At 45.0% G+C, this 14,176-nt stretch overlaps 1 long non-coding RNA gene across 1 annotated transcript; it reads right to left on the bottom strand.

Annotated features, from left to right (window-relative positions):
• Positions 1–6,844: 6,844 nt before the first annotated feature.
• LOC146184783 (uncharacterized) lies at positions 6,845–13,899 on the bottom strand. Its single transcript, XR_014708590.1, has 3 exons — positions 13,847–13,899; positions 9,681–9,831; positions 6,845–6,950 (listed from the first exon to the last, which is right to left on the bottom strand). It is a non-coding gene; the product is annotated as an uncharacterized LOC146184783 (long non-coding RNA).
• Between the last annotated feature and the right edge of the window lie 277 nt (positions 13,900–14,176).

Raw genomic sequence — 14,176 nt, 5'->3', positions numbered from 1 at the left:
GGTTTCGCAAGGGCAGAGGAACTAGAGACCAGATTGAAAATCTTCGCTGGATCTTGGAAAAAGCAAGAGCTCCAAAAACCCAGCTACTTCTGCTTTATTGATTTTGCGAAAGCGTTTGACTGCGTAGATCACAGCAGATTGTGGCAAGCTCTCCAAGAGATGGGAGTTCCAATTCACCTCATCTGTCTCCTCAGGAACTTGTATCAAGGGCAAGAGGCCACAGTCAGAACTGGCATGGTCTTACTGATTGGTTTCCGATTGAGAAAGGAGTGACACAAGGCTGCATACTGTCGCCCTGCCTACTTAACCTATATGCTGAGTGCATCGTGAGGACGGCCGGTCTGGACGAGTCTTCAGCTGGAGTGACCTCTCCAGGCTCACAACCGAGCTTAGACTTCGAGCTTCAAATTAGGACTTTTCTTCAAAAGAAATTTTACTGTGAAATAACCTTCATCAACCCCCCCCCCCACACACACACAACAGAAATAGCGAAAACTATGAAGGCTTACCAAAATTTGTTGGGTAGGGCTTCACAGCAAAGTGTACTGAGCAAATGAAGCCCAGTGCCCAGAAGAAACAGGCAAGCCAGAACATTTCAGTTGCTCTCTGCATCAGCACAATCTCGAACTTTTCTCTGCAGAAAAAGAGACCAAAGTCAGTATCAAAGCTTATATTCACGGGCACTTCATAACGAGCGGCCTGAATTGGCAAGGAGGTGTCAGGGCGACTAATGTTAACTATTGCGATATTTCAGATGGCCTCTCTAGTAGTCACTCATAATAGCAAAACGGGCGAGTTGGTGGAACATACTGGATGGAAAAACAGCGCGACAGACAAACAGCGCTCGTCTTGTGTTCCTTTGCTGTGTGTTCGTCTCTCGCGCTGTTTTTCCATCTCTAGTAGTCATAAGCCGAAACTGTCTCGGTAAGGCTAAAGCACTGGGCGAAACATACCGCGTGTCATCTACGGGGCCGTAACACTTTCTAAATGCGTGAAAAAGGGATCGTGCAAAGGGCCGTTATCTGACAGCATGACCAGTAAGTACCACCGACATTTGGCGAAAATACAGCGTCGTCTGCGCAAAGAGATGGGGGCGCCCCCACTATGACAAGCGCCACCCTCAAGCCCCCCCCCCCCCTTTCCCTCCCCCACAGAACATGCTCGTACGGGAAAAAGAAAAAACCACGAGCTGTAGACAATAGTGGAAATACTTTATACTATGAATATTACTACGCCACAGTATGGGTAGGCGTATCTATTGCAGGATGGCTCCTCTGTCCCCCTTCTTTTTTCTACCCTCTCCAGGCTCACAACCGAGCTTAGACTTCGAGCTTCAAATTAAGACTTTTCTTCAAAACAAATTTTACTGTGAAATAACCTTCATCAACCCCCCCCCCCACACACACACAACAGAAATAGCGAAAATTATGAAGGCTTACCAAAATCTGTTGGGTAGGGCTTCACAGCAAAGTGTACTGAGCAAATAAAGCCCTGTGCCCAGAAGAAACAGGCAAGCCAGAACATTTCAGCTGCTGTCTGCATCAGCACAATCTCGAACTTTTCTCTGCAGAAAAAGAGACCAAAGTCAGTATCAAAGCTTATATGCACGGGCACTTCATAACGAGCGGCCTGAATTGGCAAGGAGGTGTCAGGGCGACTAATGTTAACTATTGCGATATTTCAGATGGCCTCTCTAGTAGTCACACATAATAGCCAAACGGGCGAGTTGGTGGAACATACTGGATGGAAAAACAGCGCAACAGACAAACAGCGCTCGTCTTGTGTTCCTTTGCTGTGTGTTCGTCTCTCGCGCTGTTTTTCCATCTCTAGTAGTCATAAGCCGAAACTGTCTCGGTAAGGCTAAAGCACTCGGCGAAACATACCGCGCGTCATCTACGGGGCCGTAACACTTTCTAAATGCGTGAAAAAGGGATCGTGCAAAGGGCCGTTATCTGACAGCATGACCAGTAAGTACCACCGACATTTGGCGAAAATACAGCGTCGTCTGCGCAAAGAGATGGGGGCGCCCCCACTATGACAAGCGCCACCCTCTAGCCCTCCCCCACCCCCCTTTCCCTCCCCCACAGAACATGCTCGTACGGGAAAAAGAAAAAACCACGAGCTGTAGACAATAGTGCAAATACTTTATACTATGACTGTGTTTCATAATCTGTGAAATGTGTTAGTCGGTGCTTCACGGGCTGTACTTACCTTTTACGGCGGGATCTGACATGGAATAAGGAACATAATGAAGGCATCAGCTACAGGTAACAGTCAAAACATAATAGCAAATGTTTTACATATACCTGTGTTGACCCTAGATAGACAGATAGGGATGAGTATGGGCGGCAGGGTTGTTAACCAGAAAGGCCTCCGGTTGGCTACCCTACACAGGGCAAAAGGGATAAGGGGATTAAAGAGGAGAAGAGAAAGAGAAAGTGGAGCACAGTCAAAGTTTGTCACACAAGCCGGTGACTGTTAGAATGCTAAACAGTGCCCTGTATACCTGAAAGGCGGTCGACTGCCGTGGCCACGGACCAAGGATCTTATCCGCCGTTAAAGGGCGAGGATATAGGCGGTGCAACGCACAACACAGCTTGTGTCTTTCACTCACAAATGCAGAGCATTCATATCAGAGATGCTCGATTGTCTCTTCACAGCCACAATTTTCACAGGCAGGGAAAAATGTTCTATGTAGGTGACGTTTGCAGCGTATAGAACTGATACCTTTCTTCTCGATTAGAAAAACTGCTCCTAGCCATTCACGATTTGCCTATTCTTTTCTGCAGAAGCCTAGCAGCGAGACGAATGGATCAGAACGTCTGCTGAAGCGCGTGCGTAGAAAAAAAGAGAATTTGTAATTTTGGCGTTGGCACATATGTATTAGCGAGGACAGAGAGCACGGTACTTTGAGGCGAAGTGCAACATTTGTATAGTTTGATGACCTACGCGAATATCACGTGATTTTATAGCAGACATCAGTTTTTCTTTGCATGAAATTAGGAGACGCCTGCTTCTGGGAAAGAGCCATGGTTAGCTTTGACCGCCTAGTAAAGAAGAGACGCTTTAATCTACCAACTAAGATACGTATAACTCGTGCTATGGTCTTTCCAGTTGTGATGTATGGATGCGATAGTTGGACTGTGAAGAAGGCTGTCTGCCGAAGAATATACGCATTTGAATTGTGGTGCTGGCGGATACTCTTGAGAGTTCCTTGGACGGCCAGAAGATCAAATCAGTCCATATTGTCGACCATAAACCCTGACTACTCATTGGAGGGTCAAATTCTAAAATTAAAGCTCACCTACTTTGGTCATCTGATGAGAAGAGAGGAGTCAGTGGAGAAATATTTGATATTGGGAAAGATTGAGGGTCACCGGAGAAGAGGTAGGCAGTGAACGCGATGGTTAGATGGCATCCTTGAGGCGCTGCAGATGAAGTTATGTGATGTTAGGAAGATAGTGAGAGACCGGAAAGCGTGGCTTGATATGGTCCATAGGGTCATGAAGAGTCGGACATGACTGAACGACTGAACTGAACTGAACTGAGGAGCATTTATTTGGCGCATGACAATTTTCAACTCTCTCCCGAATCTTGAAAGTGATGTTAAGTTAACTGCTTGATGTCGATAAGTTATTTCCCTAGACATAAAAAAATATTAACGCCGATACTCTTCATATATATTTGCAAAATTCACTTCACCCAAATGTTTAAATATGCAATAAATGCTTTTCAAATAATTAACTATGGTAACTGGGGCTCCCGTAATTATAACTGGTAGCGTGCTATTGCTGCTGACTTTGAATCACATGCAGTCATTTTTCTATTCTAGAAAACGTATTTTTGGTTTATTGACTTCAAAAAGGTTGGATAATAGTGTTTGTAAATTCGGGCAAAATATAGGCCAACTGCATTGGTGATGCGCACTCCCGAAATTCTTCCCAATTTTGTGTCCACAAATTCTTTCTGATTAGTGTTTTGCAATCCACCTTTCTTTAAGAGAAGTCAGCTGTGATCAGAGTTTTTTTCTGTGTGTTCGGCGCAGATTGGTGCAGCGAAATTTCATTCCATCTGTAGGAACCAATAGGCAATAAGTTACACGTGTGCTGCATGTAGCAAAACTCTGCATCCTGCAGATTTCGCTTTATTTTGTTGGTGACAGCCTTTCTAATAACCCTTTATTGGGTTGATTGGCACCCGCAAAATAACTGCGAGATTTGGCGGCGGCGGTAACTGCAAACGTGCTCGCTGGTCGTCGAAGAGAGAATGCCTGTTTCACTTGTCAGCACTCAATTTAGAGGCGGCAAAGAAAGATGTGGATAAATCCGTGAATGACAACTAGCATAACCTGGTAGAGATTAGAAACAAAACAACGTGGCTCGAATCTTTCGAGATGCATCTCGAAGCACCTTCCGAAACAAAGACGTTATAATGCCGCGTCTTGCGACAAAGGCTATGAACAAACAAAAAATATACGGTCCGCACGCTACAATCACACTGGTAAGGCCACTTGTTGGCCGGTACTAAAAAACAACTAATAGAGCTTTGAATGGTTCGCGCCAATCTGCTGGCAGAAGTGATATAGGCCAAGCAAATCTCCCGATAGCAAGATTGGCAACGACTGGCACGGCAAGAAGCATACTACCAAGACTAGACATTCGATATTGCCTCCAACCATTAAAATATTTGTTCTTTTCCGACAGCCACCGGCATGCGTTGTTATCGTTGCGAACATAGCGCACGGGTCACTTCTGTATTCTTTGTCATGCTCGTCGCGAGATGCGGCCTTGTTTTCTTGTTGCGGCAGATAATTTGAGATTTATCTGGAAATACTCCAGCCACGCACGTGCGTTTGTACAATGTTCCAGAGTATGCTCGTCATTACTCGCTGTTTTATCCATATCTTTCTTCGACGCCTTTAAATTGAGCACTGACGACTGAAACCGCATTCTTAGCTCGACGACCGTCGAGCACGATTGTTGCTATCGCCGCAGCCGAGTTGCTTAGTTCTTTTGCGGACGCACGTCAGCTCGATACAGTGTCTTCAGTGCACTCCCAGACTCTTCATCTATTGTCATCGGTCTTGTCACCGCCAAGTGACAGTATGAAAGCCATGGGGCCCAGAAGGCGGATAACCTAATTAAAGTGAGGAGGCGACAAAAGATCCCTCCGCTGCCACGGAACATGTATCCAGAGCATCATCCAGAATGAAAGAAGAGAAGGGCGAAAACGCTAAAGAAGATATATCAAGGAAGACAAGATGTGGTATATGTCGACACCGCGAACATGATGACAGGCATGTTATGGTTACGGTACTAACAGATGATCAACAAAACCTAGGAATAAGTGGTTTGATCAGGACGATGATGACAGGCATGTTATGGTTACGGTACTAACAGATGATCAACAAAACCTAGGAATAAGTGGTTTGATCAGGACGATGATGACAGGCATGTTATGGTTACGGTACTAACAGATGATCAACAAAACCTAGGAATAAGTGGTTTGATCAGGACGAGCTTAGTTGACACAGCTAAATAGTTGGCCATAGCCCCTCTGATATCAGGGACAGTGGCTACTAAAATTAGAAGTGAATCAAAAGCAGCAATAGGCAATTTTGTCAATGGGAGTGTCTGTCTCGCAAAAATTGTACTGGAAACATGTCCGGATGACAGAATAATCCGGCTAATATGGGCACCAGCCCACCAAAGCTCCAGTGAAATGAGGGAGCTCATAAGCTTGCCCATGCTTTCACCTTCCGGGTATGCTGTGATTATCAATACACTTTGAAGAGGGACAGTCTAGGAGGCTATACAAATATTACTGATGCTAATCAGCAAAAAAGGGTAAAATCTCGACATGCAGGTGGTACACTAATTACGAGCCAAGAAAGCATCTGAAGGCACTCGCAAACAAGAACATTTCAGAATGGAACTACCTTCAATCGGTAATTCATAATGAGGCTGTTGTAAGTCAAGTTTTAGTGACAAAGGACGTTTTCGGACTTGTCCGCAGAGATGAAGTCCCACCCCAGACCTGATACACAACGCCTCCGACACCCGTATTTTTTTTGCAATCTTGCAGAAAATTGCTCGCAACCAGATTCGTACCATGGTCCTCTTGCACGCGAGGCGGACGTTCAAAGCCTTTTATTATATCCCCACGTGGTTAGCACTGTCACTCAAGGATGCACATGGCACTGCTCTCGCTTGCGATGAATGCGGCCATTTTATGAGGACGACCATCTCTTACACGGGCATGGAGTGCCATTTAACATAATGAATATTTTGTTTATGGGAGCTCGGTGGGGTTTGGTATATGAGTGCATACTGCTACACTGTATCCTAAGATTTTCAATAAATCGTTTTAACCATTCAACATTATTAACACAGTAGAACCAGAATTGAGCGTAAAGGGAATAAAATACTAAATATTCTCCATCGCTGCAGGGTGCTTGAAGATGACTGTGCACATTGAAATTAATCTGACCAAGTGGTTGGCAACTACTCAGAGAACAATTTGGTGCTGAGGAGCAATGTCATAAGTTAAGATGAGCCAAGTCGTACAGGAGCTTTTAAAGAAATGATTCAGCTTATTTCCCTCCTGTAATTTTCAACCGACATTGTCCTTTATTTGTGACTTTAGCTGCACCGGGGCCTTTTCCCTTAGAGATTATTTTCGCTCCGCTCCAGTTCCAGCACCGTTGAAAAAATGTTCCCGGTTTCCACTTAACTGGCTTGTGTTCTAAAATGTGCGCATTAGTGCAATGCGACTCCCACTTTCCGTCAGCATTTGCTCTTTGTGCACCATCTTCGGTGAGAAGTGCTCGTATGAAGGGAATACTCACCGTAAGATGCACTTCTGCTGCGAGTCCTGAACCGATGCGAGGGTGGCGAATCAGGGATCCACCATAGAAACGCAGTTTTCTTCCCCAGGAAGCTGGTGCTTGGCTGTACGCAAAGAGCCGTGAAGACTGCGTCACTTTACAGACACAAGATTTGCTAGCCAGCTACAGCTGCAATGCATGCCTTCCATGCGTATTTCACCCCAACCAGTTGCAAAGTTAGATCAATATTTATGAAGATACGAGAATCAGTGTAGCAGTGTGTAACCTGTTCCACTTTGCTTTCGGATTTGAAAACTGAAGACGGTGCACAATTCCTCGAAATGTACCTCCAAAGATGGTAAAATAAGAACGACATTAACCTGCACTCATTCTAAATCATTGGTCCATCACACCTCTACCTTATCGACCCAGCTCTCACTGCTCGAGAAAGTGGTCTCTCAAATAATTTTGTGACCCCCTTCAACCACGCATCTGTTGCTGGCTCCTCAACAACGCGCAAACCATACAGCTGTGATAAGTGTGCTCTGCTATGTCCAGTGGCTGCATTGTTTGCATCCTCTTTCGTGCTGCCTTCGAGCAGGAGGACACTACGTCACAGTCGCTGTTAACAATCGAAGCTAGTACTGTGCCAACTGTGCTGTTCCCCGAAGAAAGACACCGACCAGACTACAGTCACCACTATCTGTCAAAGACGTGTTATTATGAAACCTGTGCATGGTTCAACCATGTTTTATGCAAGAAGGAGCGGTTAACCATAATTATGGTGTTTTACCAACGTCCAGCACTGCAGCATCTGTTGGTCAAAAACAATTCAAAGCAAAAGAAACGAACTTTAATGCTGCACTTTAACTGCTGGAGGTCACAGCACCACAAATGGCAATTCACTGACGTCAAGAAACATAAATCATTCACTGTACATATATTATTTTATTGACTTATTGGCTGGCTTCGCTCATGCGCAAAGTTGCCCAAAAAATGTATGCATGAAAGGTCTCGATTTATCGACATTAAAACATTTAGAACTGCCTAAAAAGGCTCTTTGGTGACAATCTGCCTGAGGAGTGTCCTCGCCTATGTTTGACATTAAAACATTTATAACTGCCTAAAAAGGCTTTTTGATAACAATCTGCCTGAGGAGTATCCTCGCCTATATTAGGCCATCCCAAATGATTTCCGGATTGTTTTCATTTAGCTGAAATCTGCTATTGAATCTACACTATCTGCAATTTTTCACAGCGAACATTGTCCTCATCCAAGTCGGAAACATTTGTTTAAATATGGGGGACACAATCTCCGCCTAAAAGGGTATGACACGAGATCGTAGGCTACCAACACAGATATATAAAGTACCCCTTCCACCAAGCACTGTAAATGTGTCGGCGTGGCCTAGGGGCAAGGTGAATGCAACAGCCCTGACAACCTAGTTCAGATATCCTCCCTTTGGAAAGAGGCCCGATTTGGTAGCTCCTGCCAAACGTTTTGTCAAGCAACCAGGTGCTAGATAATGTCTATTGATAGCTACAGCCTACCAGCACTGTGACCGCGCAACCACGCTGACGGCTTGAATACCTGGCGTAATATAGCTCTGGCTGAAAAAGATTGCACAGTCTCATGATGCAATCCCCCTGAAAGGCTATCAAATACTGTAAACACTACCAAAGAAATAAATATCTTTAGCTGAGCACCCTAGAATAACACAGGTATAGAACCCCCACACTGCCCTCTGTAAACATACAAACGCCCAAACCGCGTACAATTCACTGAAACAGGAAGGTTTTGCAAGAGCATTACGCATGTGAAAAAAGAGCCCCCGCTTACATGTATTATTTCAGTGTGGGTATATTGATCTTGGCCCCATTTTTAACCGGCCTGGACCAGTCCTTCACACTCGCTTGTGCTAAGTATGACTGTCGATTTGCATAAAGCATGGTGTTAATGCTGAACCATAATTTCTGTGCTAAGGAGAACAGCAGGAGTTAACAAAACGGTTTACTGGGCCTGTAATATGTCGCACCGCAAGCAAGCAGAAGTGTCCACTTGCTTCTTGCTCAATTACTATCGGCCTAGTAACAGAAGAAGCCCGGGATAGCTCCAGCATCAGATAATATGAGGTCTTTTTTTAACTGTCCTCAGAGCCTTTCATTGTTCGCTGTTTGCTTGATATTGGCGCGACAGTATCTCTGTATTAAAACGACATATAAATATATGCTTTAGCAAATTGACAGATTAAGTATTCTGCCAACATCCTGCGGTATTACTGCTGCTTTGCCGCAAAGCTTTCTTGAGACAAAGGCTTAAACTGACGGTAAAAATTCCGTCTCCTCGACCAACATTCCTAGGACAATACAAAAAAAACATACAAATATTTGGAAAATTTTCAGCTCTCTTAGTTTATATATCTTGGGTGATCCCTAACAAAGCTGGCCAAAACCGCAAAAAGATAAGCGCGACACACAACCTCTTCGTCACGTTAATTGCCCGTGCCTAGAAACAATTTTTCTCAGCAAAACCAATTAATTGCATATCTCCTCTTTCCAGTCCTAACAGGACAAAGATATAAAATTTTGAAGTAAATATAAAAGGTAGACCGACCATGCTTTGTTTGATGTTTCGTGGATAAACCCAACTGCTTGTTAGTCCATATCCACGAAAACAACTTCCAGATCTGTCAGTCTAAAATACTCGCGTTCCCTTCTATTACGCTTCCTTTCTAATTGTCATTATTAAGCATACTGCAAAGATACTACATACTAAAAAGCAAAGATGGCTGCTCGCCGCGACGACTAGTGCCATTGATAGCGCACTCGAGCACAATCATGCAAGGCTTTCTTACCTTGTTTTTGTTTTGTCAAAAGCATGGTGCTCCTTTTCTGCTGGAGGCTTAGCCGCTCATCTTCCACTGCTCGTGCATAAGTTCCGGTTTTGTGTTGCTTCTCGCTTTCTCAGTCCCCATAAGGCATTGCCCGGTAGTTGGTCGCAATTACCTGCACGAAAAAGTGGCTCCGGTGAAAATGTTCACTTCGGAGACCAAAAATATTTAGGATGAATTTTTTTAAACATGGCATTTTTTATGAAAGGCATGTTTTGTATGTCGCTGGAGTCAGGACTACGTGTCCATCAAGCTTAAGGTATCCGTGTCCAGCACACCTCCTTAAAGATGGCTTTCGAAACTCGCGGCACTGAAGGAACGTGCCTCTAGCCTAAAGAATGGCTAAAGTAGCCCCTCCATTAGTGGTGCTGCCTCTTGAGACAGGAAGAAATCAGTAGGGGAATCAATATTAGGAGGAACACTATAGCAGAGCAACCATCGCAGCAAACGTCGACCTGGAAACAGTTGCAAAGGGCCTTTAAAACTACTTGTTCATTCCACAAAAACTTTTGTATTCTGTGCTCAACCTGCTTAACCGAGAGGTAGGCACAATGTCGTGTGCAGCTTCCATTGGACACCTGCACTACTCTAAGGTGCTTATATAACTAGCCTTCAATTTTACTGTAGGATGATGGAAACCAAATGATATGACCTCACACTGTATGCTTCACAAAGAAAGGATGCACCACAGATTAGGTTCCATTTTGTGAAATACAGTTTTTCTCAATTTCTAGGTTCTGGGTGCACCTAGCGAAAAGGCACTCAGAATCCAAACTTGGAGATAACTCTACGGCCGAATCAGGACAAATGGCCCCACATCTAAAATCCAAGAGGCCATGTAAAGTTCTCTCATTTGTGGCCTGATAAATGGAGAAAAATAAATGCTTTCCGTGATTTGCAGAAGCGACCCTTTCGTTATGATCCAGCGCTAATCCGACATGAAGGCGAAGCATGCTGCGGGTAGTGGTTGGTGCTTTTCTTGCAACCAGCTTTAAAGCGAATCTCTGCCTTGGCCAACACTGAAGGCACGAATAACCGCTTTATCAGGTAGCGGATGAGCCTGCTGTAATCGCGGTTCATTTGGGTGCACGAACGGACTCGGAATGCTTTTGCAGACTATTTTTTTTCATTCTTGGTAAATAAAAAGGCCTATTCTTAGTGTATCTAGCCCACCTTCCGGTCTTCACTAGGAGCACGAAGAGGGCTTCATTAGGATACCCTTCATGGATCACGGGCTTGTCGGGGCGGAGGGGCTTGCGAAACTGGAAGTCGTGAGCTCTGCTGTGTAAGGCCACCCAAGATAGACAGGTCACGGCAGAGAGTTCTGACAAAATGTGATTTACTGGAGAAGGTAATGGCAACCCACTCCAGTATTTCCTGCCAAGAAAATCCTATGACCAGTCACAATAGCGTTAATGATAAGGCGCCGGAAGATGAGCCCCCCAGGTTGGAAGGCGTCCCACAGGTTACTGGGGATGAACAAACGGCGATTCCTAGTAGCACCAGGACGAATGAAGGAGCTGGGCTAAAGCCAAAAGGACGTTCAGTTGTGGATGTGTCGGGAGGCGACCGGAAAATCCGATGTTGCAAAGAGATATATCACATAACAACATGGAATGTAAGATCCACGGCGTAAGGTAAACGATGTCGTCACGCGAGACATGGACAGATTGAAGATTGATATCTTGGATATCAGCGAGCTCAAGTGGACCGGAATGGGAGTTTAATTCCGGCGACCATTGTGTCTATCGTGGGCACGAATCCAGGAGAAGGAATGGGGTCGCTCTCATAGTAAACAGACGTATGGGCTTTGCTAGGGTACAACCCCAAAAACGACCGAATGATTTCACTTCGAATCCAAGGACACCCTTTCAACAAAACAGTTATCTAAGCCTATGCACCAACCAACCACTACTGCTGAAGAAGCTGACGTTGATAGATTTTATGCTGACCTGCAATGACTTTTAGACCGAACTCCATCATGACACGTCCTTTTTCTCATAGGAGACTGGAATGCTAAGGTGGGGAATGAAGAATTATCCAGAATTACAGGCAAGTTCGGTCTTGGTGAGACAAATGAAACTTGGCAGAGGCTAGCAGAGTTTTGTCGAGAAAAAATCCTGGCTATACTGAATACTCATTTTCAACAGCACAAAAGGCGCCTGTACACATAGACTTCACCGGACAATCTGTACAGGAATCAGAGTTTTCACATTCTTTGACGGCAGAGATGGAGAAGCGCTAAACAAGCCATAAAAACAAGGCCTGGGGCCGATTGTGCCACCGATCATCAGCTTCTTGTTGCCAAATTTAAGCATTGATTGAGGAGAATGAAGAAAACTAGAAGGCCTTTCAGGTATGATCTGGATCAAATTGCATCATAATATGCTGTGGAAGTGAGGAATCGATCTCAAGAATTAGATCTAGAAGACAGAGCCTGAAGCGATGTGGACTGATGTTCGTGATATAACACAAAAAGTTGCTACTATAAGGTAGTTCCAAAGCAAAAGCTGAGCAAGAAAGCAACTGGTTACCTGAAGAGGCTTTGCAAATAGCTGAGGAAAGAAGGATTGCAAAAGTTATGAGGGAAAGGGAAAGATACAAGGTTCTCAATTCGGATGTTCAAAAAATAGCAAGAGATAAGAATGCCTTGCTGAACATTCAGTTCCAAGCAGTTTAGGACAACAGCCATTTGAGGAACACAAGAGCTCTGTATAAGAGAAAGATGTCAAAGGAAGCTTCTGTGCTAAGCTGGGCATGATAAAGGACAAACGAGGCAGGGACCTCACTGAAGCCTCAGAGATAAAGAAGAGGTGGCAGGAATACACAAAAGAACTGTAAAAGAAGGACCCGTATGTGCAAACCCAACATAAGACGGTTGTGAGTACTGATCTCGAGCAGGGCATCCTGAAGAGTGAAGTTGAATGGGCCTTAAACAAGGCTAGCGGAATTGATGGCATTCCAGCTGAGCTGCTTAAAATCTTACACCATGAAGACGCTTTTAACATTCTGTATACATTATGTCAGAAAATTTGGACAACCCTGCAGTGGCCACAGGATTGGAGGAGGTCAGTTTACATCCCCATTCCAATGAAAGGCAGTGCCAAAGATTGTTCCAACTACCACATGATAGCGCTTATTTCGCATGCTAGCAAGGTGATATTGAAACTCCTCCAAAGTAGGCTGCCGCAGTAGTGGATCGGGAGCTTCCGGACGTGCAAGCTGGGTTTCGCAAGGGCAGAGGAACTAGAGACCAGATTGAAAATCTTTGCTGGATCTTGGAAAAAGCAAGAGTTCCAAAAACCCAGCTACTTCTGCTTTATTGATTTTGCGAAAGCGTTTGACTGCGTAGATCACAGCAGATTGTGGCAAGCTCTCCAAGAGATGGGAGTTCCAATTCACCTCATCTGTCTCCTCAGGAACTTGTATCAAGGGCAAGAGGCCACAGTCAGAACTGGCATGGTCTTACTGATTGGTTTCCGATTGAGAAAGGAGTGACACAAGGCTGCATACTGTCGCCCTCGTGTCTCGTCTTGTGTTCCTTTGCTGTGTGTTCGTCTCTCGCGCTGTTTTTCCATCTCTAGTAGTCATAAGCCGAAACTGTCTCGGTAAGGCTAAAGCACTCGGCGAAACATACCGCGCGTCATCTACGGGGCCGTAACACTTTCTAAATGCGTGAAAAAGGGATCGTGCAAAGGGCCGTTATCTGACAGCATGACCAGTAAGTACCACCGACATTTGGCGAAAATACAGCGTCGTCTGCGCAAAGAGATGGGGGCGCCCCCACTATGACAAGCGCCACCCTCAAGCCCTCCCCCCCCCCTTTCCCTCCCCCACAGAACATGCTCGTACGGGAAAAAGAAAAAACCACGAGCTGTAGACAATAGTGCAAATACTTTATACTATGAATATTACTACGCCACAGTATGGGTAGGCGTATCTATTGCAGGATGGCTCCTCTGTCCCCCTTCTTTTTTCTACCCTCTCCAGGCTCACAACCGAGCTTAGACTTCGAGCTTCAAATTAAGACTTTTCTTCAAAACAAATTTTACTGTGAAATAACCTTCATCAACCCCCCCCCCCCCCCCCACACACACACAACAGAAATAGCGAAAATTATGAAGGCTTACCAAAATCTGTTGGGTAGGGCTTCACAGCAAAGTGTACTGAGCAAATAAAGCCCTGTGCCCAGAAGAAACAGGCAAGCCAGAACATTGCAGCTGCTGTCTGCATCAGCACAATCTCGAACTTTTCTCTGCAGAAAAAGAGACCAAAGTCAGTATCAAAGCTTATATGCACGGGCACTTCATAACGAGCGGCCTGAATTGGCAAGGAGGTGTCAGGGCGACTAATGTTAACTATTGCGATATTTCAGATGGCCTCTCTAGTAGTCACACATAATAGCCAAACGGGCGAGTTGGTGGAACATACTGGATGGAAAAACAGCGCAACAGACAAAC

Source organism: Amblyomma maculatum, chromosome 7 (assembly GCF_055883805.1).
Source record: "Amblyomma maculatum isolate TAMU_Amacu chromosome 7, ASM5588380v1, whole genome shotgun sequence".
Lineage (NCBI taxonomy): Eukaryota > Metazoa > Arthropoda > Arachnida > Ixodida > Ixodidae > Amblyomma > Amblyomma maculatum.
Note: the sequence above shows the minus strand (reverse complement) of the source record. Positions and strands in the feature narration are given on the sequence as shown.